The following is a 26,077-nucleotide window of genomic DNA, read 5'->3' as shown; positions in this document are numbered from 1 at the left end:
CCTTTAAAGTACACATGGGGTAGATGGACTATCGACACACTGTGCCCTTCCGTGTTTAGAATCCGTGTGCATACAAGACAGCCCTTTGCTACTACTAAGTGTGTGAGCATGCCCAGTACGCCATTGTGTAGATGGACACATAGTACATTCCAAACGGACATGTGCTACTAAGTGTGTGCGCATGCCCAGTGACACCTTGTGTCAGTTATGTGCCTCTGTGTATGGGCATGACCATAGCGATAGTGGTCATCCAGGCAACAGATGTCCATACCCCACGTCAAGATGGATTCCTACACTTAACACACTGGTTGACTGTCTTAAAAGGTGTACTGTCTGTGGCGCGTCTCATATCTATGTAGTATTGTAATAGTGCTCCATAGATAGGCAGTTGTTTGTTTCCATCTGCCTTGGGACAGTAATATGCTTTTAGACTGCTCACACTCCATACAATCCCTATCGGCGTTTGTTTGTTCCATTCTTGATTATGTCATCCACCTAGATGTATGCCTGTGGGAGTGCTGTGTTCCAATAATCTCGGTAGCGCATTCTATAACTGCATAATGCTGTAGTGTAATAAGGTAGTTAGATGTATGTTCGAATCCCAGCCCTGCCAAGTGTGTGTGTTTCCAGCTGCCTGGGGACAGAATAATGCTTTTAGATTGCTCACTCTGCATACATTCCCTATCGGCGTCTTTGCCTTTGCTGATGATGTCATCCACCTAGAAGTATAACTCTGGGAGTGCTGTGTTCTAGTAATCTCGGTAGCACGTTCTGTAACTGTGTAGTGTGATGAGGTAGTTAAGTGTATGTTCAAATCTCAGCCCTGCCACGTGTGTGTTTCCAGCTGCCTGGGGACAGAGTAATGCTTTTAGACTGCTCACTCCCCATACATTCCCTATTGGCGTCTTTGCCTTTGCTGATGATGTCATCCACCTAGAAGTATGCCTCTGGAAGTGCTGTATTCCAGTAATCTCAGTAGCACGTTCTATAACTGTGTAATGCTGTAGTGTGATAAGGTAGTTAGGTGTATGTTCAAATCCCAGTCCTGCCAAGTGTATGTGTGTGTTTCCAGCTGCCTGGGGACAGAGTAATGCTTTTAGACTGCTCACTCTCCATACATTCCCTATTGGCGTCTTTGCCTTTGCTGATGATGTCATCCACCTAGAAGTATGCCTCTGGGAATGCTGTATTCCAGTAATCTTGGTAGCGCGTTCTGTAACTGCGTAATGCTGTAGTGTAATAAGGTAGGTAGGTGTATGTTCGAATCCCAGCCCTGCCAAGTGTGTGTGTGTGTTTCCAGCTGCCTGGGGATAGAGCCATGCTTTTAGACTGCTCACTCTCCATACATTCCCTATCAGCGTCTTTGCCTTTGCTGATGATGTCATCCACCTAGAAGTATGCCTCTGGGAATGTTGTGTTCCAGTAATCTCGGTAGCACGTTCTGTAAGTGTATAATGCTATAGTGTGAGAGAAAAGACAAGTAGGTGTTCAATTCCAAGTAATGACAGGTGTGTGTGTGTTTGGCAGACATTTCCTATGTGTTGGTATCTGTGAATGGCTGGCTCCAGGCTGTGTTGAGTGTGTTTTGTTGCATTCCTATATAGTGTCCACAAATGTCATAATCGGCCAAGAGACTGGGCTGTCAACACATACATTCGCCAATAGGTCTGGTGGGTAAATGTCAGCAGCCCTACTCTTACCCTTACTACCATCTGACCCATGTGATGCAAAGTAACACACTTGCCTTGATAATAACACCACTACATAATGCAGGTGGCACATGTGGTTTCCCTTTCATTCTTGTCTAATGCTTTGGTGTCATGTGGTCCACTGCTGTGATGTAAATTCAATATCTACATCTGTGTGTGTATATGTATATGTATGTGTGTGTGTGTGTGTGTGTGTGTGTGTGTGTGTGTGTGTGTGTGTGTGTGTGTGTGTGTGTGTGTGTGTGTGTGTGTGTGTGTGGCTTGCTGTTCTTGAACTGTTTGTAAGTTTCTGTGAGGCCATTTTTTGCTTGGGCTAAAGGAAAGTCTCTCTGTTGATCAGTGGCAGTGAAAAACATTGAGCAGCCTGCCTGCCCCTGTGGGAGTGGTTACTGACTTGAAACTGTAGTTTTATTGGCTATTTTGGGTCAATTCCAAAACTCCTTCATCTTCCTCTCTTAAAGCCCTCTTTTGCGTGGTTTTGCGTGCTTTTGAGCATAGCGCAACAGCGGGCAGCGCCGCCTAATTGGGTTTAAACTATTCCTGGCTCCACAAAGTCTGCTCTTCACTTTTTCCCTTAGAACTGCTCTATCTCTCAATTTAAACACCATATTCTCATTCTAAGGCCCTTCACTGGTCCAATTAAGTAATCCTACAAGTTAGCACTATTAAACCATAAGCACTACTTACTCTTATACTCTCAACGATTACCCTGTCCTCTATTGGTCCATCTTAAATTCAGTTTCCCTATTACTCTAGCATGTCCAAAGGTCAGTCAATGGTTTCCTCTCCAGTCCAGCTGGTGAATCTGGGAATTTTGAGGCAATGTTACAACTTTCTCATGTACACGGACAACCCTCTCCTCCTCCAAACAGGTTCAAATATATGTGAGAGATGCAACTATTTAGCCAAACTGGAGGCTGAGCTCTCGCATCTCAAAACTGGTGTAACCAGTCAGGAGGAGAAGGTAACCTCACACAACACAATTCCATTATCACATAGTCCCACCACATCAGCGAACCAAACACATAATTACACAAAAACATACTCGGAGGCTCTAAATAAAAATCTACCTATGCAACAGAGATCTCCAAAGCAGACATCCAAGCAAACACTACCTCAAAACAAAACACACACAACACATAACCCACAAAGTCAGTGTGCCAAGCAGCCACAGCCCTTAAGACTGAATAACACACCTGATACTCTTGTTATAGGTGACACACTGACGTCCCGCTCACCAGGCTGAATAAAGGGAAGGTCACGGTGAGCTGCCTGTCGGGTGCTAGGATCCGACACATAATGCAAGCACTCAGGTCACTCCAAAGCAAATACAAATATGACTCAGTCATTGTACATGCTGGTGTGAATGACCTGAGACATACCTCCCTGGACTACATGAAAAGAGACATAGAGGAGCTCTCTGATCATGTAGCCCAGGCTGGTATGACCCTGACCTTGAGCAGCATCTTACCCTCACCTAGAATGATGCCACAGTACAAAGACAAAATGATCGATTTTAACAATTGGCTAAAATTTTGGTGTCATTCAAAGGGATCCAGTGTCTGTCAGCCTGGGATGACATGCTCGACAAAGCCACGTTGCTTCACTAGGGATGGCTTGCACCTGTCACCACTGGGCTTTGGATATTGGCAAAGGCTCTTGCCACCCCATAGTGCCTTTTTAGGCAAGGCTCAAAAGTCAAACCCACCCCACAGACAGAACAAGGAACAAGAAACTAAGTGTAATGCTGCTACCAGAAGTCTTAACCTCAAGATGCACACACTCAAAGCTCTCCTCAGTATGGAGAACATCGATATCTGTGCAGTGACAGAAACCTGGTTCAAGGCTCCAGAGAGCACCCCAGCACTACCAGGCTATACCTCATATCATGCTTTTCGCCCAAAACCCGGACCGAACCACAAAAGGAGAGGGAGTTTCCATATTTATCAAGGATATCCACACCTCCAGGTTAGTGGCATTGCACAAAGTATCGGAGACCATCCATGTGCAACTAACAGTGGGCAAGACTGCTTTTCAGTTTATAGCATCCTACAGACCACCCTCTCAAAGTCAGGAATCCCATTTGGTTTTCCTGAAAACATTGGAGAACATGAAGATCTCTCCGAACACCATTATATTGGGTGACTTCAACTACCCAAACATTGACTGGGAGCACTACTCAAGCCCCAGCACCTTAGCCCAAAGATTCCTGGAAATTATAAACTCAAATGCTATGGAACAACTAGTCACCACTCCCACAAGAGGGGACAACATACTAGACCTGATCATTACCAACATGGGGACTCTATGCTCCACACCAGACGTATATCCCTCATTGGTAAGATCAGACCATAAATTAATTTCACTGGATGTCCACATCCCGACCCCACCCCCAACCCAGAAAACCACAGTGAAAAACTCCTCAAAAGTGAACTTCTCACTTCTCAAAACTGAAGTGGAATCCTTCAAGGCCCCAGGGCCAGTGGAAACTACAGCCCAAACTGCAGAATCCTATATAAATGCATTCTACGGACATCTCCAGGAATGCATGGATCATGCTATCCCAAACAAAACCAAGACCCAATCATCCAAAGGCAGGCATCCAGTCTGGTGGACCCCTGCCATAAATAAACTGTACAACAGAAGGAGGAAGCTACTACATGACAGAGCAAAATCCCTAATAGGGAAGGCATCTCTGATCAGTACTAGCAAAAATTACGATCCCTCATAAAATCCTCTAAGGCCAGCTTCTGAGAAAAATTGCACAAGACACCAAAGTCAATCATAAGACTTTTTCAGTTATGTTAGAAACCTGGGATGCAACTCCCAGACTTGTTCTGAGTTGATTCTAAACAAAAATACACTGAACCCACAGACATCGCCACTATCCTGGCAGACAGGTTCAGTGCAAACTTCTCCACCCCTCCCCCAAAAAGAGCAAGTATCTATCCTGGCAGAGGGCTGTCTCCCAAACATCTCAGATGCTCAGGTGAAGGCTGCCCTCTCCAAAGCAAAAACACTGCTTCCATGGGACCAGATGGCATCCCAGGTTGCGGCCCTACATGAACTACAAGAGGAACTAATCCCTCAAATAAAACAGCTATACAATCTCAGCCTCACTACAGGATATGTGCCCACAGAATGGCGTGACAGCAACAGTGGTCCCACTCCACAAAGGTGGAGCCTCTACGGACCCTGGAAACTATCGCCCATAAGCCTGACTAGCTTAGTCTGCAAGGCTATGGAGAGGATCATCATGGAGCTCATAAACAAAGACATTGGGGACCTACAGACACTAGATCCTACCCAGTTCGGCTTTGTCAAGGGCAGATCCTGCCTTTTGAACCTGGTTGACGTCTTTGAAACAGTCACCAAAGCCATAGATGAAGGGAAGGTAGTCCACACAGCCTATCTGGACCTTGCAAAGGCATTTGACACAATACCCCACTGGCATCATAGATAAGCTATCCAGCTTAAATATAAACCCCTATGTCACAAGATGGGTCGCAAACTGGCTCAAAGACAGAACCCACATAGTGAGAGTTGCTGGAGCCATGTCAGACTCGAAACCGGTCACAAGTGGCATCCCACAGGGTTCTGTCCTGGGACCACTCTTGTTCGGTATATACTTTTCTGAGGTACAGGCAAACGTGGGAGGACTATGGCTCACCAAGTTCGCAGACGACTGCAAACTGGGCGCCATAATCAACTCTCCAGCTGACACAAAAATCCTTCAAAAAGGTCTCACAGAGACAGATAACTGGTGCCAGTGTCATGGTTTAAAGCTAAATGCCAAAAAATGTATAGTCATACCCTTTGGCAAAAACAATGTGCCCACGAATTACCACATAGGCGGAAACCCATTAAGTTCAGAGAAAGTTATTAGGGACCTGGGGACCCAAGTTGATAGCAATCTCTCCTTTGAAAACCACATTGCCAAAGTGATTAGAAAGACCTTCTACATAGCCCACCTCATCACAAAGGGTTTCACATCTAGATCAAGAGAGGTAATCGTGCCCCTTTATTCATCCCTCATCAGGCCCATCATAGAATACAATGCCGCTTTTGGGATGTACCTTACCTGACACCTGCAGCAATTAGAAAGACCCCCAAAAGTATCTCACCAATTGGATCAAGGGTCTCAAACAGATGCCATATGCTGCTCGGTTAAAAAAACTCCAGCTCTACTCAGTTGCATACTGCCTACTTCGAGGCGATCTATGCCTGACATACAAAGCTATGTCAAATCCAGAATTAATGGACATGCTCCACCTCAGCAAATCTAAATCCCTTAGAGCCACATGCTCGAGGGACTTGAACCTCAGCACAGAAATAAATAGAACTTGCTGGAGGGACAGGTTCATAACCCAGAGGCTCCCTTCGCTCTGGAATAGAATTCCAGTTGATGTGAGGCAGAGCACCTCACTGAATCTCTTCAAGAAGAATCTCGATAAGTGGATGGGGATCGTAGGTTTGTCCCAGGGATTACTCCCGTGTCACTATTAGACAGAGGCACAGTAAACTAAACCTTAAAAAGGGCACAGTATACTCAAATCAAGGGGTGAACCTATGAACCTATATATATATTTATATATATATATATATATATATATATATATATATATATATATATATATATTTATATATATATATGTGGACATTAGCACTATTGAATGTCTGTGCTGGATGATCTGTATGTGATCACCTCAGATGTATGTATATCTGCCATGGCTTAGTGGTAAAGTGCTTCATCTGTGGTGTACAGGGTCCCGGGTTCTAGTCGTGTAGAGACCAATTATTTTGTTGATGGGAAGAACAAGGGACATCGAATACGGTGATAGTAAGTCACCTTTAACCAGATGTGTGCGGATCTGAGTGACAGTAAGCAGTGGTTATTAATGTGGAGGATCAGTATGGGTCATATGTCTATGCATGAGAAGACAATACTATGCAAATGAGGTTGACAATAGTGAATCTCGTTTATCCCCAGGGTGTGATGCAGATCCCAAGAGTGTGTGTGTGTAGATAGCCGGGTGCAGGACTGGAGTATAGGTGAAGGCATGGGAGGGGTTTTAGGCATACTGTACGTACATTGGAGCCCTGTGCCTCGGGATTGCTCCTGCCTTAGCACGCCTAAGCTAGGGGTGTGTCTATACCTGCCTGGTGAAACTGGGAGGGACAACAGCAGTAGTGAAGTAGTCAAGGTGAACAGGCTGCACAGACAGGTGATAATTAGCACAATCAGCAGATTACATGGCCAGGCCGCCCATGAAAACTACGGTAAAGTGACCAGGCACCATACACACAGGTTTCTCCCACACTCTACACCAGCAGTGTATACATGCGGGGACATTTCTCGACACAATCCAACCAAATGAGAAGGGCTGCAGCAGGCAACATGGACCAACATGTGCAAGAGGCTCAGGGTGGTGAGGATGTGAATGCTGCCGAACAACCCTTAGTGAAGTGACAGAACACTTTACAGACCCAGGATGACCTACCAAGGGCTACATGGGCTGGGGATAATGGAGCACTATGGGGTGGACAGACACCTCCTACAGCAGCTTGGTGAACTGTGCCGGCCACACCTGACCTATCGAAAAGGCAGAGGGAAACCCATCCCAGTGGATATCAAGGTATGTGTTGGCCTAGGTATACTAGCCACAGGTACCCCCCAATGCACAACTGGGGATATCTTGGGGCTCTCACAGGCATCTGTATCCAGAGTATTGCACCAGTTCACAGACGCCATGTCACCATGTGCCAGTGAACACGTACATGTCCTCAACACACGTGCTTTGTTGGCCAGCAATATGCGTCTCTCCCACCAAATGGCTGACTACCCTGGGGTACTGGGTGCTATAGCCTGCACGCATGTACAAATCAAAGCACTACCTGGTGAGCTGGGTAGGGCCTACAGTCACTGCAGGGGCACACCCTCCAACATATGCGATGGACAGGGCATTAAACTGAATGTGTGTGCTGTCTGCCCTGGAAGCTATGACAATTCTGATATGTGGCATCTGACGCAGCTGTACCACACCTTTGGCAATATGGACATTCCCTACAGTCATATAGTGGGGAATACTGTGTAACCAATGGAGTCGTGGCTGATGACACCCATCAGCAATGCACACACACCTGAACAACTACACCATTCTGAGGCACACGCACAGGCAAAACATATCATTGAGCGTGTGTTTGGGATGCTGAGGTCACAGTTCTGGTGTCTGGACACATCCGATGGAGCCTTTCAGTATTCACCAGCTACATGCACACAAATTGTTATGCTACACAATCTGATCCTGCGGTAACAGTTGCAGCAGGAACAGCATGGGGCAGGGCCATACAGCCCCCCACCAATGCCAAGGCCTGTACAGGCACAGTGTGACTTGGAGGAGGAACTACCTGAGCTGGACCCAGTCGGCGAAAGGAGGCATGCACAGTATGACCTGCCCTTGGCAAGGAGGCAACACATGGCATATGCACTGACACAGTAGGTACCCAGGGAATCTCACCCTCTCTGACTCACACAGACAGTACAAGGGATGCCAAACATGACACTACCTGTGCTCAACCATGTACAGGAAGTGCACTGTGTGCATCCGACATAGGCGACCCTCCAGCACCATCCTCAACTCTGGAACACCCCCAAGGTAAGTCAATCAACCTACCAATTGGCAGTTGCATTAGAATGTGTATTTACCTGTAGCTATGGTATGGATGTGAGCATACCAGGGAATTTGGTGGCTGACTGTTAGGGCAGCAGACAGTGCCCGTCCATAGTGGCACCATGACATCTGTAGCACAAAACGGGGGTCACAACAGTAGCCAGTAGTACATAGGGTGTCCTAACCCACTGCAGGTTATGGGCTGAACATCATATCTGTCCATACAGCCCACACAAGTCTCAAACAGCTGGACAGGTGTAGACCACTACAGGGAAATGCTATATAATGGCCTCTGGAGATGCACAATGGATGACCCCAACCCCCACCAACACACACACAGACTACCGCAGGCCAGGCAGTTGGATGCAGGTTGTGAAGGCTAGGACGTCTGAAACCACTATGCTGGTAATTCAAGCTAGGATTCAACGTACACTGGTATGCCTCCAACCAGCAATTTAGGTGGGTACACACACTGAAATGGAGTACCTGGCATATCAGTACAGTAGTCGCAAATGTGTACAACTGTCAGCTGTGCCCCCCTTCCAACGTACACATGTGAGAGTCAGGTGCCCCACCCCCGGTAATAGTTCATAGGTTCATAGTTTAGTACTAAGCTAACTGCCCTTGCGAGCCATTTTAAGCCTAGCCAATTATCCCTTGTGAGACTCAAACCCTGCACCTTGTGTTTTTAAGGCAAACACCTTAGCCATTAAGCCACCCTCCCAACCCCTGAGGTAATGTGTAGGACTGTGGATGCAGTTGAATGTCTCCCCACGCTGTGCAGAAATGTAGCAACAGTCAATGCCACATGACCGTTAGCTACCCTGCAGATACAGCATGCCACCTGTCGGTGTACAACGCAGGGGTCGGCACCACAGTATTGACTATATGGACATGTGACACATGCGATCCAGTTGACCATACTGGGCATGCTCAAACACATGACGGTATGACGGTAATGTCAGTCGACAACATGCGTAACAGTCATACTGGGCATGCTCACACACTGAAACACAGAACGGCCAGGTCTACAAACACCAGTGGTCCGGACATATCTGCCAGTACCTTGCTATACTGTTGGATGACTTTGCTGTATGGTATGTATGTGCTACTGTCTATTGTCTGTATATATGCCATGTTGTATTGGCAATTCACATGAGCTTTGTGCGCAGGGTACTGCTACCAACACGTGCAAAGGACAGTTCCTTGTTTTCGTCCAGAATGACGCCTTTGGATACGGAGTGGGTAAGGCACATTCCAGCCGGTGGGAGCATTTGTGCATGAGTTTGCGCATTGTTAAGCACTGCTGACCTCTGGTTACAGCTCCTTATACTTGTTTAGACTCCACATTTCTTTAACAGTGCAATACTCGCATACTGGTAAACAAACACGCATACACCCGCTCGCTCATGCACTTGCACGTGCACCGACACTGGTGCTTCCATTTGTCACTCACGCTGGGTAGGCGCGATCCCTTGTGATGCCTATTACATCGGACTACATGATTACAGTATCGGGTATGGCTAAACATTAGGCGACGGCAGGCATTTGATTGTACAGACTCGGCGGCCTGTCCAGTGACGTCATCATATGATATGCGTCTTCCTCATACAATCTGCTCCCATCTGGCTGATACATGGGAACCGATACTCTGCAATGCTGACATGTGAATGTGTTTTGGGAAACGCATCTCTCAGCCGGGTCATGCCACCGCATACCTATTGTAGGATTTCTACCTTTTAGATTGTACACATTCTAGGCGTAACACCTTTCCCACTTTGCATGGGACAGTCCCTCATTATACATATGTGTCATGCGACAATACTGTTGCCATAGCTAATGTCCTGATTACAGGACAATATTATATTTTACGTGTCTGTAATAGTTGCATGTAACGGTTATTGTATACATGACACGTCTTTATGTTATGTGAAGTAGCAAAAGCAACCTGACTGCTGCTTGACTAGGCTTTGATTTGTGCAACAATGTATATGTCTGTACTATGCATGGCTGTAGGTATGTTCTGACCTGGTTCGTCTGACATTTCTACAGAGCAGCTCCCACTTTGGCCATTTGGAAAGGTGGCAGCCCTATAGGACCTATATGTAGAGCTGTCACATTTGGCAAGGCAACACATACCCACAGCCAGTAGCATACCGACTACTTCACCGGTTTGCATACGTTAAGGTTATTCTTCTAGCATTATAGTTGCTACTACTGTTTCCTATAACATGTACCTGTTTCAGATACAACAATATCATTTTATGACACCACTACACACAATATATGAACTCTTTTCCCAATATCACAGGCCATGTGCCGTAACATTCATTTTGCAGGACACAACTGCCCAGAGTAGAGTGTCCCTCACAAAGGCGGACAGATGGTAGCCCCACACTATTATACTATCATCTACCTACGGTGGTCGGCGGAATATGCACTTTTCTGTCACTAGCAGACCTCACATACGAATGGGGGAGAATGAACATTTGTATCAGGGACACTGCATAACACCCTGAGGGACACATTTGGATGATTGGTTCTATTAACTTGACACATTGACAGTCACAGGGCATATGTATTCATTCACATTTATTGAGGTACGTGCTGTACATGACTCATACATGTATTCATTAATAATTATGTGTATTCTGCCACCTGTCCACCTAAATGTACTAGTTCTGGAAGTGTTTAGTTAGGACTGTTACATTCTGATTCATAATCATGGATGTCCATGCTAATCGGGTACAAGGCACTATTATAGTCCCTATGTGTTCCCACAATGGTTTACAGACTATCCAGTAGATGTGCTCTTCAGGTGTGGGAGGTATAGGCATCTGCTATGCCCACATAGGAATATTAATTACTTCCACGAGGCGTGCCTAATACATCTCTGCCAACCAACACCTGCACACTTATGCCCATTATGGCATACCCATGATTCCCCTACCTGACACCCCTCTACAGCACTCATGACTCATACTTACTGTGAGCGCAGCTGGGGTATGAACACACCCCTACACACTGCACACACTCCCCGTCTCGGGACACATGTCGTACATTCTGTCAAACCATGTGTTATCAAACTTGCACAACCTACTGTTCCGTGTACAGCTACATCCTGCTCGCATCGATTACCACGGGTTCATATGTAAAGTGAATTATTGGTGTCCCGCAAGGGACCCTGTTATCCATGTTTAAAGTGTAGACCTTGCAGATCTCTCACACTGGTACTTTCCTGCCGGTGTTTTTGAAAGCAGCGGTGTATTCACCTTTATTGCGTGTCTGTATGTCTGACCAGCCTAGCTGGGCAGTGTGGGAGGGCAGCGTTTGTTTCTTGGACCTCCCAGTAGCATATGCCCGATCTGTATATCTACAGTAACATATATATATATATATATATATATATATATGATATTATATTTATATTTCTGTGTCTGTCTATGTATGGATATATATGTGTATATATATATATATATATATATATATATATATATATATATATATATATATAGAGAGAGAGAGATATGCTGTCAGGCATTACGTCTATTCCGCCTAGCTGGGCAGTGTGGGAGGGCAATGTTTGTTTCTTGGACCTCCCAGTAGCATATGCCCGATCTGTATATCTACAGTAACATATATATATATATATATATATATATATATATATATATATATATATGATATTATATTTATATTTCTGTGTCTGTCTATGTATGGATATATATGTGTATATATATATATATATATATATATATATATATATATATATATATATATATATATATAGAGAGAGAGAGATATGCTGTCAGGCATTACGTCTATTCCACCATCTGTTGACCTAATATCACTAGTTCTGGCGGGGTTTAGTTAGGACTGAGTTGAATTCCGATTTGTAATCACGGACGTCCATGATTATTGGGTACAGGGCACTGATATAATCCCTATGTATTCCCCAAATGGCTTACGGACTACCCAGTAGATATGCTCTTCATGTTTGTGAGTTATGACTGTCAGCAATGCCACACAGGCATATTAATTACTTCCACTGGGTGTGCCTACTACATCTCTGCCAACCTACACTTGTACACGTAGGCCCATTATTGCATACCCATGATTCACCTACCTGACACCCCTCTACTGCACTCATGACTCATACTTACTGTGAGCACAGCTGGTGTATGAACACACCCCTACACACTGCCCCCTCTCCCCATCTCGGGACACATGTCATACGTCTTGTCAACCCATGTGTTATTACACTTGCACAACCTACTGTTCCGTGTACAGCTACATCCTGCTCGCTTTGATAACCACAGGTTCACACATAAAGTGAATTTTTGGTGTCCCACAAGGGACCCCGTTACCCATGTTTAAAGTGTAGACCTTGCAGATCTCTCCCACTAGTACTTTCCGGCTGGTGGTTTTGAAAGCAGCGGTGAATTCACCTTTATTGTGTGTCTGTATGTCTGACTGGCCTAGCTGGGCAGTGTGGGAGGGCGACGTTTGTTTCTTGGACCTCCCAGTAGCATATGCCCAGTCTGTATATCTACAGTAATATATATATATATATATATATATATATATATATATATATATATATATATATATATATATATATGATATTATATTTATATTTCTGTGTCTGTATATGTATGGATATGTATATATATATATATATATATAGATATATATATATATATATATATATATATATAGAGAGAGAGAGAGAGAGATATGCTGTCAAGCATTACGTCTATTCCGCCATCTTTTGACCTAATGTCACCAGTTCTGGTGGGGTTTAGTTAGGACTGTGTTGGATTCTGATTCGTAATCAAGGACGTCCATGATTATTGGGTACAGGGCACTGATATAATCTCTATGTGTTCCCCAAATGGCTTACGGACTACCCAGTAGATATGCTCTTCATGTTTGGGGGTTATGAGCGTCAGCAATGCCCACATAGGCATATTAATTACTTCCGCTGGGCGTGCCTACTACATCTCTGCCAACTGACACCTACACACGTAGGCCCATTATTGCATACCCATGATTCACCTACCTGACACCCCTCTACAGCACTCATGACTCATACTTACTGTGAGCGCAGCTGGTGTATGAACACACCCCTACACACTGCCCACTCTCCCTGTCTCGGGACACATGTCGTACGTCTTGTCAACCCATGTGTTATCACACTTGCACAACCTACTGTTCCGTGTACAGCTACATCCTGCTCGCCTCAATGACCATAGGCTGCTTGTATAGTGAATTTTTGGTGTCCCGCAATGGACCCCGTTATCCATGTATAAAGTGTAGACCTTACAGATCTCTCCCACTGGCACTTTCCTGCTGGTGGTTTGGAAAGCAGCGGTGTATTTACCTTTATTGCATGTCTGTATGTCTCATCGGCCTAGCTGAGCGGTGTGGGGATAAACGTTTGTTCATTGGACCTACCAGTAACATATGCACAGTCTGAACATATGTTACCCGTAATAGCTTGCTGTACAGTAAACTAGTTATGTACATGTGTATCTCTACAATGACATATATATATTTAATTTGTGTATATGTGCATATATCAATAAATTTATGTGTATATATATATATATATATATATATATATATATATATATATACATCTGTGTGTCCGTTGACCTATACATTTCCCGTAGAAACACACTTACACATGCATATTGGGTTTTATCTCTGCTTCAACAGCATACTATTGCCTTAGTCATTATGACACCAACACTTCACTCCGGTTAACTTGTAATCGGTATATAGCACGTTATACAGCGGACAGATGTCGCACTTTGTTCAAGTATGGAGTACCGCTGATAAGTGTGTTGTGATACAGTGTCATTTGACCTATTTCTCATCTACACAGCCTAGTATACCTGCTACTGTATTTGTGTCTATGCACATTCCTATTATTTACGTCAATAAATGGAGTGCATGTGTTACAGAGAATGTACGTCAACATATTGATGTCTGCATATTGTTGTGTCTTTCGGCTTTTCCCGGTTAGGGGTTGCCACTGCATAACTCCGGTCCGCTACTGATTGGCTGATAGACTTTTACGTGCATAGTTGCCAGCCCTGATGCACAACCTTCAACGATGGTACGCCCATTCATGCATGTCTCCACTCAGAAGACGCTCTAGCTGAGAATCGCTTCTATGTACTAGCTGACCTACATGGGCCGCTCCATTGGAACCGGCGCAACCAACCCTGGCACACCTGTATCCATAATGGCATAGCCATAGTTCCTCCAACCCACCCGTGTTGAGTTTCCAAGCGTAACAGCCATTATCCACATGATATCGCAGCCATGACACACCTTTACACATTGCCCTCTCCAGACCGTTAGGGGCCCTACACACATTTTGTACCGCCTCATGTATTATTTACAAATACGTGCCTTTCCTGGTGTTATGGATTATGGTCATTTGCAGGTTACATATGTAGGTGGTCACAACATGTAATACATTCTGTCTGTGTGTAATGTTGATGTAGCAGTTCAACGATATTATGCCCACTGGTATGACCCTGCCTCTGGTGTGAATAGTGGTGCTCTGCTCACTCTTGGGCAGCTTTATCTGACATACACTGCAAGCACTGTATAATAACTTAGTTGCTCTAGATTCCCTTCACAACCCATGTGTATGCTCTCTCCTTTCGGCGTTCATTCTATATATATATATATATATATATATATATATATATATATATGTATATATTTAATTATTATTTCTTTTCATGTATTTCTTTATTTTATATCTGTGGATATACATCTATGCACTCATCTATATAGCTATATATACATATATAAGTTACATCTGAACAAAACAATACATTTCTTATGCTGGGAGCTGCTTACACACGCGCAGGCGCACTTGCATATCCTTATTGTGAGTTACATATGTTTACTGCCATGTCTTTGTGCTTAGGTGTGCCTTATTCATTATGACAGTTCCACTTTGAGTGATGGAATCCGGTTAACGTCCCCATGCAAAACACACGTTCACCTTTACGTGTTTAAATGTTGGCTTTACAGCACAGAGGCATTCATTACACAAGAAAGTGATATGTGCTATAGTCGTACTTGAACTGGGAATGCATTTACGTTAGGCGGATGCTCTAACCACTACACTATTGGTGTTCTGCTTCATTTATATGTATACCCATGGTTCATAGCTACCCTAACATATGCCTCACCGCTTCACTTACACAGCAGGCATCCATTCTTCTGCTGGGAAAACCACTGTACTACACATACAACATTCCCTATTCCCTACTGCTCTGGACCTGTGCTGCATGTCTACTCACTCCAAGGATATTCAGAACTCCAATGCTTATAGTCCTGGCACATACGTCTGTTTGATTGTCAGGGTGTTCATGTGCTGGTCCGGGTTTAGGCTTGTCCGACTGGTGACCAGCACTGCCCTGTTCCTGTTCAAATGTCAGATGTAGCACATGGACAGAGTTGGTCCCGATTTTAACATTCTACCTGTGTTTACAGACGCAGGGGTTTGGGCACCTCTGACCACATTATTAGGTCAGCACTACATAATATAGGGTGGGGGTGGTTCCACTACATGATACAGGGTGGGACGGCGTGTTTCCACTGGTGTTTCCCTTCACATTTTACTATTTAATTCATTCATATATATGATGAATATTATTCTGGACATCACTTATGAAGTCACTACAGGTATGCAATAGTCCTGTCAACAAATGTGACAGTTGGTTGGTGTACATATGTGTACGAACTTCTGTGATACTTGGGGACTAATTTCAACAGTGACATGGACAAGGCAATGACAAATCAGGGACAATCACGGACACTTCTACAACATTAGTACTATTAACTTGGAACGTGTTGACAGATTCGGAGACATATGTATTACTACTTATTTTCTGCAGTTAAATGCATCTATTACTCTTAATTTTTGTCATTAGTCATCCTCATTCAACACCTTTCCTCCAAAGGTCCCTGGCTTTGTGAGTGATTCAGAGGCTGGCCAGTTATTGCGCGAATGCTCTAACCATTGGTAGGGTTGCCACATTTTCATATGTACAGGATGGGATATATTCTGGACACACCAGATTGTTTAGGCCAGCACATACCCACGGTCAGTGCAGGGTTTAGAACATTCATTATTTTCCTAGCTGAGAGCCTATTCCTTTAGCACTTTTGTTGCTTAGTCTGTTTCTTGTATGAATTATGTATTTTATATCCAGACGTGACTGTTTTAGGCAACTGTTACATGCAGTATGGTACATAGTTAATCCCTACAATCACAGGACATTTGCCATTGTATCATTGATGGTCAGGACACACCTACCCAAACAGTGACTGTCCCTCACACAGTGGGTCAGGAGGTACCCTGTTTACGTCAGCGCCTTAATCATCAAATTTCCAAGTGCCACTATGTGAATGTGTACAATATATTCTCTTGATTATTCATGTGGGGAAACGTGCGTCACGGGCAGGTGTTTGATCCTGGGTAGTAAGTTCTGCATGACCGTCTAGGGCTGGACAGTCTCGTGCACCACTACTGCACATTCAACTTGTGTCCGGATGTCTACAGGACTGGACATCGTGTCCTGATACCAAGTCTGATGTTTACACAGGTTGCATATCCCATGAGGGATATCCAAAAATTGAACAAGACCAATACCTTCCATTCTTTTGGCTTTATGAAAATGTGATGGGGTTTTACATGCAAGGGATACATAGTTTGCAACCTGAAACTGCCTATGGTGACACTGCCTACTACAATGAGTAGTGATCACTATGTGTAGATATGGCTGCGCCAAGCTAGTAGGCCGAGTATGGCTGGATTTGGTGGACGTTCAGGTATGGGGGTGGGTTGTGTGCTGTGGAGGGGATGATGGGTATTCAATTATGCATCCAGGTGTGTTGCATTTGAATGGGCCGGTTCCATCCAGACCATTCTGTGGGTATGTGCCGGTGACGTTTCTGTACATGTGTATCGCACATTTTAATATTCATATGTTTGTGTGATTGTGTTCTACAGTATGGCCTGTCAGGTTATATTGCAGATGCGTATACTTGTTCTTTGTGTTTCTTTCGGATTCACCCGCTGCTCCCTCATACACCTCCATTTCACCTATTCTGCATCCAACACAGTCTCGCCTTTGTGGATTATACCATTACCAATCCCTCCCACAGACATATTCCTGACACTCCATCCATCACTTCTTTGGTTGATGGCCCATGACATGGTTAGGGGAACACATTGCATACACTACATATGTCAGGTACCTGTCTGGTTGTGTGGACTACACTGGCATGTTTCACCTTCCACATGCTGTACATCACGCACATAGGTACACGCCCATACTTAACTTTCATGACATGGTTGGTACACCCGGGTAATACCCGTTCAACTGTGACACATCCTGACAAGTACGGCTTGGACTGCATAAGGGTGGATTTTGGCCGACTGCTCTGACCATTGGTAGGTTGCCACCTTTTCATATGTCCAGGATGGGATATATTCTGGACACATATCTGATTTTACAGGACAACACATACCCACGGTCAGCACTACGGATAATACTTTTCCTTTCTGCCTACATGTTAGCTTATTGTTGTAGCAGTTTATATGCTCCTTCTGTTTCGTTTTCTTGCTTATTCTATTTCTTGTCACATGTGGTATGTTACATACGGACATACCTATTGTGTGTGACTATTACATGCGTTACGGGATATAATTCTGTCATACGGTCACTAGATATTTACATTTATCATGGTTTTGGTATGGACACATCTGCCCAGCTGAGTACTATCCCTCACAATGTGGGACGGCTGGTAACCCTGACCATTGGGCTAGATGTAGCTATTGGTAGTGCGCTAACATGTTGTGTTTCACTTCCACTTGGTATAACTATCTACACTGCGTTAGAATACGGGCACATGGTTTTCAATGTCATTTGTTCGAGGGATGGAGACACGATATTCCCTACCATGCATTTGTGTTTGCAATCCTGAAACTGCCTAGGGTGACACTGCCTACATATCTGATTTTACAGGACAACACATACCCATGGTCAGCACTACGGATAATACTTTTCCTTTCTGCCTACATGTTAGCTTATTGTTGTAGCAGTTTATATGCTCCTTCTGTTTCGTTTTCTTGCTTATTCTATTTCTTGTCACATGTGGTATGTTACATGCGGACATACCTATTGTATGTGACTATTACATGCGTTATGGGATATAATTCTGTCATACGGTCGCTAGATATTTACATTTATCATGGTTTTGGTATGGACACATCTGCCAAGCTGTGTACTATCCCTCACAATGTGGGACAGCTGGTAATCCTGAGCATTGGGCTAGACGTAGCTATTGGTGGCGCGCTAACATGTTGCGTTTCAGTTCCACTTGGTATAACTATCTACACTGCATTAGAATACGGGTACACGGTTTTCAATGTCATTTGTTTGGCGGATGGAGACTCGATATTCCCTACCATGCATTTGTGTTTGCTTCTTAATTTTGTGTTTGCAAGAACTGTCTTGCATGCTTTGCATACGTTTCCGTATCTATGGACACTGACAGGGGTGATTACTATTGCAGGCAAATTGTTATATGCAAGCATTTTAGGTTGCACGTCGACAGCTGACATTTCCATGCCTCCGTGCGGCACTTCGACACGCCCTATGCACTCATGCTCGTTTCCTATGCACGTGACTGTGGCGACAGCACGCCTTCATTAATGTGCATTTGGCGCCACTGTGCCATCTACACGCTGCATGGACGGCGCAAGCCTAACGCCGTCCTTGTGCCAAGCTTCATGAATCCTGGGGTCTGTTCTTGCCGTTAATGGTCCCATGTCAGGACTGAAATGGGTTCTTGGACCAACTCACCTATCTAGTCAACAAACAAACTAAATTAATAAAACATTCTGCTCAGTGATGCCTTTGCTCTCTAACCTTGTACAGATGTATTATCAGAAGCCTGGAGAACTGTTATGAATGGCATCTTTATACAAATGTGAATATATAGTGATGCACAGTGATTATATATTATTCTCTTTTTAAGGAGCTTTAGCAGTACTAGGTTAATCTGTCATATGATCTTCACTCCCAAGAGTTTACTAAAGGTCTTTTGAACATATATTCCATTTAGTAGGCAGATGCTTGTAAGGGGACAAAATCTTCTGAAGGGTTACATCACCCACAGAAGTGGGTGAAATTACAATTTTGCACAATGAACCTTTCAGTGTCTACAGGTTTGGAAAGTGGGGGCTGTAGGTATGCTACAAGAAATTCCAGAAGGGGCTATATGAATGATGGCTGAAACCCAAATGGCTCTCACTCAGATAGGGAGCACATGGGCAGAATTATCGCAATCATAGATGATCATCAGGCATGAGGGCAAAGAATAGAACAAAAAAATATCTACAGCTATTGGTATATAATAATATTGTATTATCTTTTCTCAGTATTAACCTAACAAATAGAACCCATTGCTCATTCCTGCCAATACCATTATAGTCTGAAATTATTGTCACAATTTACATTTTATTAAAAAAAAAAACAACCTGCTATTTGACTCATCTCTGGCACACCCTAGGACAATGTGTCCAAGCATTGTCCTCTCGAGATATTTAATTAGTGTTTGCTTAACTGTAAAATGAGCTCCGAATTTGAGAACATATCAAATACTCAATTTTTGAGGTGGGAAAGGGTTTGTGACAGGTACCAAAACTGTAAAATATGAAAGAAAATAAGAAACTAACTGGAAGCTGTGAAAACTGATACAGGTATTTTTTTTTTATTGACCGTAGTTTAAACGATCACTAATTTGGTTAACTTATCCCAAGCCACAACAAACTGCTAGGAGGTAAATAAAAAGCAATCAAATTAAGCACTGTATTTCAGGAAGTAAAACATTTCCTCCAATACTACACCTGTAAAAATTTATTTCTTAGTCATCATGTCATTCAGTAGTATAACTAAGCTGCCACAAATGTATTCATCTTACGGCATGGGGCAAAGCAAGCTGTTAAAATTATTTGTTTGGTAGCTTTGTTCTTTCTCATTATTTAGGTCCATTTACTTTATATTTGTTTCAAAGGAATAATTGGTCAGCTCACCTTCTATTTTTAAGGCCTTACTATCTAGTTTTTACATTCAGACTTATTCCAGTGAAGGTTGGTCCCATCCTATACTCTAGTGGTTTAATATAGAAGATTAAGGTGGTATGTACTGTTAACAATCTTCATTTTGGTAGTTTGGGTTTGATTCCGTTGGTCTACTGTGTTAGTCTGAGTTAGGCATTTAAATGGACATGTTCTTGAAAAGAGACAATTTGACAATTTTTCTCAGCAAGTTTCTTCATTTAACAATAAAAAAAATGGATTTTTACCTATAATAATCAGTCTGCAAGGTTGCCAATACATAAGATGAAGGTGGCTTGCAAGACTTTTTCATTCCCTTTATTTTTAACTCTTGATCTCACCAGTGAAAGGTGACCACAGTAGCTAAAAGCAGTAACTTTAACATAGGAAGAATAAAAGTAGAAATGCAATTAAAGCACAAAGGCAGAACATTTTACAGGACATCAAATGCAGTGTAAAATTATACAACAGGAAACGAAAATGGGGGAGTTACCTCCACTGAGTGACCAGTTACCAGTGGACTCCCCAGGGTTCTGTGGTTGGTTGCCTCCTGTTTGGTACCTGCTTTACTAAAGTAAAACCAATGCCAAAGGGTTCTGGATGACTAAGTTTGCAGGTGACCGCAAGCCAGGCACAGTCATTCAATGCTCAAATAACTTGGCCATCTGGCAGGAAGATTTGCCTGAAATAAATAACTGGTACCAAAATCATGGACTGAAGCTAAATGCCAAAAAATGCTTTACTGGATCCTTTGGGAAGTCATCTACCATAAGGAACTATCACATTGACAATATGCCCCTAAACGTTGACCCAGTTGTTTGGGATTTGGGAAATTATGTGGACAGTGACCTAACATTTGACCAACATATGTCTTTTGTTGTAAGAAAGTCCTTCTATACTGCATAGCTTACAAACAGATTGTTTCTAGATCTAGAGATGTCATTGTCCCCTTTTGCTCAGCCTTCATTGAGCCATTAAATATAATGCCCCATTTGGCATAAATCTGTCCAGACACATGCAACAACTGGAATGCCCACAGCGATACCCTAGTAAATGGATACAAGGCCTAAATAACATGTCCTATATCGAGTGATTCAAAGCCCTATCACTATACTCAGTATCCTATAGACTAGTTACAAGGCATGCTCCAGCCCAATACTAATGGATTTACAGCACATGAGCAATTCAAATAGTATCAGAAATACTCGGTTTAGTGATCTAAACCTCTTCTGCAACATCAATAGAATGGTATGAAGGGACAGGTATATCTCACAGAAGTCACTGCTGCTCTGGAACAGACTCCTCATCCACATAAAACAAAGTTCAACCCTGTCCATATTCAAGTACTGCTTGGATCTATGGATGGGAAACATAAAATTTGCCCAAGGATTGTCTCTGTAGTACTAATGGACTGAGGCAAATGTGAAATGCCTTATCCTATGCATGGGTCCTCTCAAATTGCGTGTGGTATAATAAGTAAAAACCAGTTTAGGACCACCACCAAAATAATAAAAACTTTATTGCCAACGTATTAATAAAGTAAGTGCTTTCACGACCTCACAATCACTTGTTCAGACTCTCATAAAATGAAACACAGGTGCCTAATTTATATAGGAAACTGTTAATCAACATAATCCACTTAACAATATAAAAATATTTAAATACACAGAAACATACATATAAAACAAGTATGCAATCACTTGAAAGTCGCACCAAGTGCTACACACCCAAAATCAATAGGCAGTGTGAGTGCATGTAACAAAGCTTTCAATGAAACAGCATCATTAATGCCTGGTGACCTCCCTGCATTAAAATACAAAGTCCACCTCTGCTATGCCAGTTCCGTTCTATGGTTAATGTCCCCCTCTGATACTATCCCTTATAATTTTCTAAAACAAAAAAATTTAAACTCATGCTGGTGCTCACTTATTTTAACATGTCGCGCCAATGCATTACTCTCCTTGCCATTCCCAGTATCCCTCTGGTGTTCTAGAATACATTCTCTTAGGGATCGATTAGTTTTCCTTACATAGAATGCACTGCATGTTAGACAAAAACTGTAATACATAACATTCCTTGAGGCACATAAAACTTACATTCTATGGTCAGCCCTAACTGTAAATGTGGGAAATTAGAACCTGTATCAATATACCTACGCACACTACAATTCTTACAAGGGTACGTCCCTTGTCTTTGTGAGGTTGCTATTGGTTTATCTACCCCTGTTCTGTAGCATAATTGCCTTTTAATTGACATATTATTCTTAAATGAGAATAGTGGTCCATCACTAACAATACCCCCCAGTTCATCAGATGCCCTCAAGATACTTCAATTCCTTTTGATGATGTCACAAAAAACATTCACATTGCTTGAAAAAGTCATAGGGACCCTCACTTGTCTTTCACTAGTCTGATCATACTCTCTCCTATCTTCAGAGCAATGTTCTGAAAAATGGGGTTTACCCCGGTCCCTCTCTCTTAGATTACGTGGAGAACACAGTCATCTATCTCTTTTTCTGAATATCCCCTCATCAAAAAGTCAGCCTTCAACTCATCAATAGCTCTCATCAATTAGGAGTCCTCACTATGCAACCTCATTATTTTAGCCATGGTGGTCCTGAACTGTTTTTTACTTGTTTTTGCATTTTGCTGTATGAGGTTGAGGATCTTTACCCAGGAACCAGTTGCTCTTGTTTACCTATGGCATAATCCCAGTTATTCTCATTAGAAGTAATATATAATTATTGATCATGAGTTGGTTAAGGCCAATCTGTAACCAAACGGGAAAGGTTAATTCAAGCACAAAAAGAGAAACTGGCTAGAATTAAAATGGCTTCCAAGGGCAACTAGCTTATTATACAACACCCCCCCATTAAATATTCAAAAACGTGCACGTTGATTGGTCAGCGTGCACATTGTAAATCAGAGTTATAGTAATGGAAAAAGGTCCGGTCGCCTGGACTTTTTCCATTACTATAACTCTTTTTTTTTTACAACAACCGAGAGCACAAGATCTCCGTTGCTTCACACTGCTTCGCTATGTTAAACGAGTTTAACATAGTGAGACAGCTTTAAAAAAGCAACGAAGATTCTCTGTTGCTTTTTTTAAAGCTGTCTCGCTATGTTAAATGAGTTTAACATAGCAAAACAGTTTTTAAAAAGCAACGGAGATCTTGCTTTCTCCGTTGCTTTTTTTTAAACTGTCTCGCTATGTTAAATGGGTTTAACATAGACAGACAGCTTTAAAAAAGCAATGGATATTCTCTGTTGATTTTTTTAAAGCTGTCTCGCAATGTTAAACTCATTTAACATAGTGAAACAGTTTTTAAAAAGCAATGGAGATCTTTCTTTCTCCGTTGCTTTTTTTAAAACTGTCTCGCTATATTAAATGGGTTTAACATAGCGAGACAGCTTTAACAAAGCAACGGATATTCTCCGTTGCTTTTTTTAAAGCTGTCTCGCTATGTTAAACTCATTTAACATAGCAAAACAGTTTTTAAAAAGCAACGGAGATCTTGCTTTCTCCGTTGCTTTTGCCCACAGCTCTGATGTACTGCGTAGGCATGCGCATGCGCAGTACATCAGAACTGCCGTAGAATACCAGACAGCCACGGAAGGGCAGCAAGGAGGCATTATACAATGCCATTATTTAAGAAAAGTAATTATTTTTTTTCTTAAATAATGTCATTGTATAATAGCAATAACCCACTTCTGGGTGTGGGTAATGCTGGATTTACCCACGGTTGGCTTTGTTTGGCCACTCGGGCTTCGCCCTCATGACCAAACCACTCCAACCGTGGGTAAATCCAGCATTACCCACACCCAGGCGTGGGTTATTGCTATAGTACTTACCTCTGCACCTATAATATGCACTTCTTGGGTAGAGCAAGACAAGACATGACAAAGAGTTGAGGAAGAATTACAAATGTAATGTATTCTCTATGCATTGCAGGATTATACAATTTATATTTGTTAGTACAAGAGTTTTTTTTTTTTTTTTTTGCCAAAGTGAACGCAATTCATAAGGAATAGAGAGATGAGAAGCCACATCATTTTTAGCCTCATGGGCCTGTAAAATCTGAGGGAATAGCACAGTCATTTGTTAACACATTATATTTAGGGGATGTGGACTTTGCGTTTACGACTGCTCCTTATATTATACCTGATATTCTGATCTTTTTCAGGCTCATTATGAGACTCCTACATAAATGGTACCAGCAATAGAGCATTGAACAAGACACATATTTTTTGACTTAGTGCAGAAAACCATTAACTTTTTAAGATATGTTTTTGACCATTTTTGTTGCAGCAGTCAAACCCTAGTCAGTCATTTCCCAGTACGGAGAGGTACCAGCAGGAAGAGGAAAGAGCTAGTCATGACAGCAGTCATTGGTGAGTTTAGGATATTTTGTATGATCCTAACACTCCCACAATTAACTAGTAAGTGTGGTACAATGTTCGGCTTCTTACTGAAATGTTAGCACTCAGAATGCTGAGTACCATCATGCCAAAAAAGACCACAAACACAGGAGAAAAGAGAATCTCAAAGATTGTTCTTCTCCTTAAAACTTGTTTTTGCAGGGGCAAGCACCCTCACTCCCATGTGAGGGACAGCCCCCCCTACCCCCAAGCTTACATGTACCGACTCTAAGATCGCCATATCTTGGGGAAAAGGGAATATTCTGAGAAATAGTATCTCAAACTTAGTATATGTTAAGTCTGTTCTTTCGGCCATTCATTCTCTGTATTTTGGGACTTGCTTTAGCTGGACCCGACATTTCAAATGGTTACCACAATTCTCATTATGCATGGGTTCATGTTTCTTCGGCTTTAGCTGCAAACCTGCCCATCCACAGGAATACTTTGTTAGTCGTTAATGATTCGATGATTCAGTGATTTGATTAACAAAGTCTGGGCCTATGCATGATAGTACAGTTATTGATATTAAAACTTATACCTTTTAATAGAACCCATGCATATAAACTATCCAAATATTTTTGTAGTTGCAACAATCACTTATATTGGTTACTGTTCCACCAATTTTGATATCATCTGCCAACTTATTCAGCCACACTAATTTTGAGCTTGGCCATTCTAATATCATCAGCAGTGCCCCTAAAACTGAACCTTGTGGCAAACATTTTACAGTGAATTTATAATTAGAATAAGAAATGTTAATTCTCACTCTGTCTTCCATCTACCAACCAGTGTGACACCCACCTAACCACATAACTACTGCCAGCCACTTTTTTGAGTAATTTAATAATTATCTCATGAGACATAGCATCAAACACTATAGCAAATTCTGAGTACACTATGCCCATTGCTTGATCTTCATACAGGGAATGGTGTTCTCATAAACCTTATCAAGTTAGGTGTACTTGACCCACCTGACAAAAATCCATGTTGGTATATCAGTGCTAAAATCTAATATTTGGTTAAACATCAGACATAATGCCCTTTCAAAGCACTTGCCCAATATACATGTGAGGCTGATTGGTCTATAGTTCCCTATCAATTAGCCTGGTTTAATTTTTA

At 42.6% G+C, this 26,077-nt stretch overlaps 1 protein-coding gene across 2 annotated transcripts in view; it reads right to left on the bottom strand.

Moving 5' to 3' along the window:
• The window catches only part of FGD5 (FYVE, RhoGEF and PH domain containing 5), a 1,722,626-nt gene that overhangs the window by 753,149 nt on the left and 943,400 nt on the right, over positions 1-26,077 (bottom strand). The gene's annotated exons all lie outside the window — the stretch shown is intronic.

The sequence above is a fragment of the Protopterus annectens genome, chromosome 7.part1, assembly GCF_019279795.1.
Source record: "Protopterus annectens isolate FY-2018-M chromosome 7.part1, PAN1.0, whole genome shotgun sequence".
NCBI classification, from domain to species: domain Eukaryota; kingdom Metazoa; phylum Chordata; order Ceratodontiformes; family Protopteridae; genus Protopterus; species Protopterus annectens.
The sequence above is the reverse complement of the archived record's forward strand: the minus strand, read 5'-3'. Positions and strand labels throughout refer to the sequence as shown.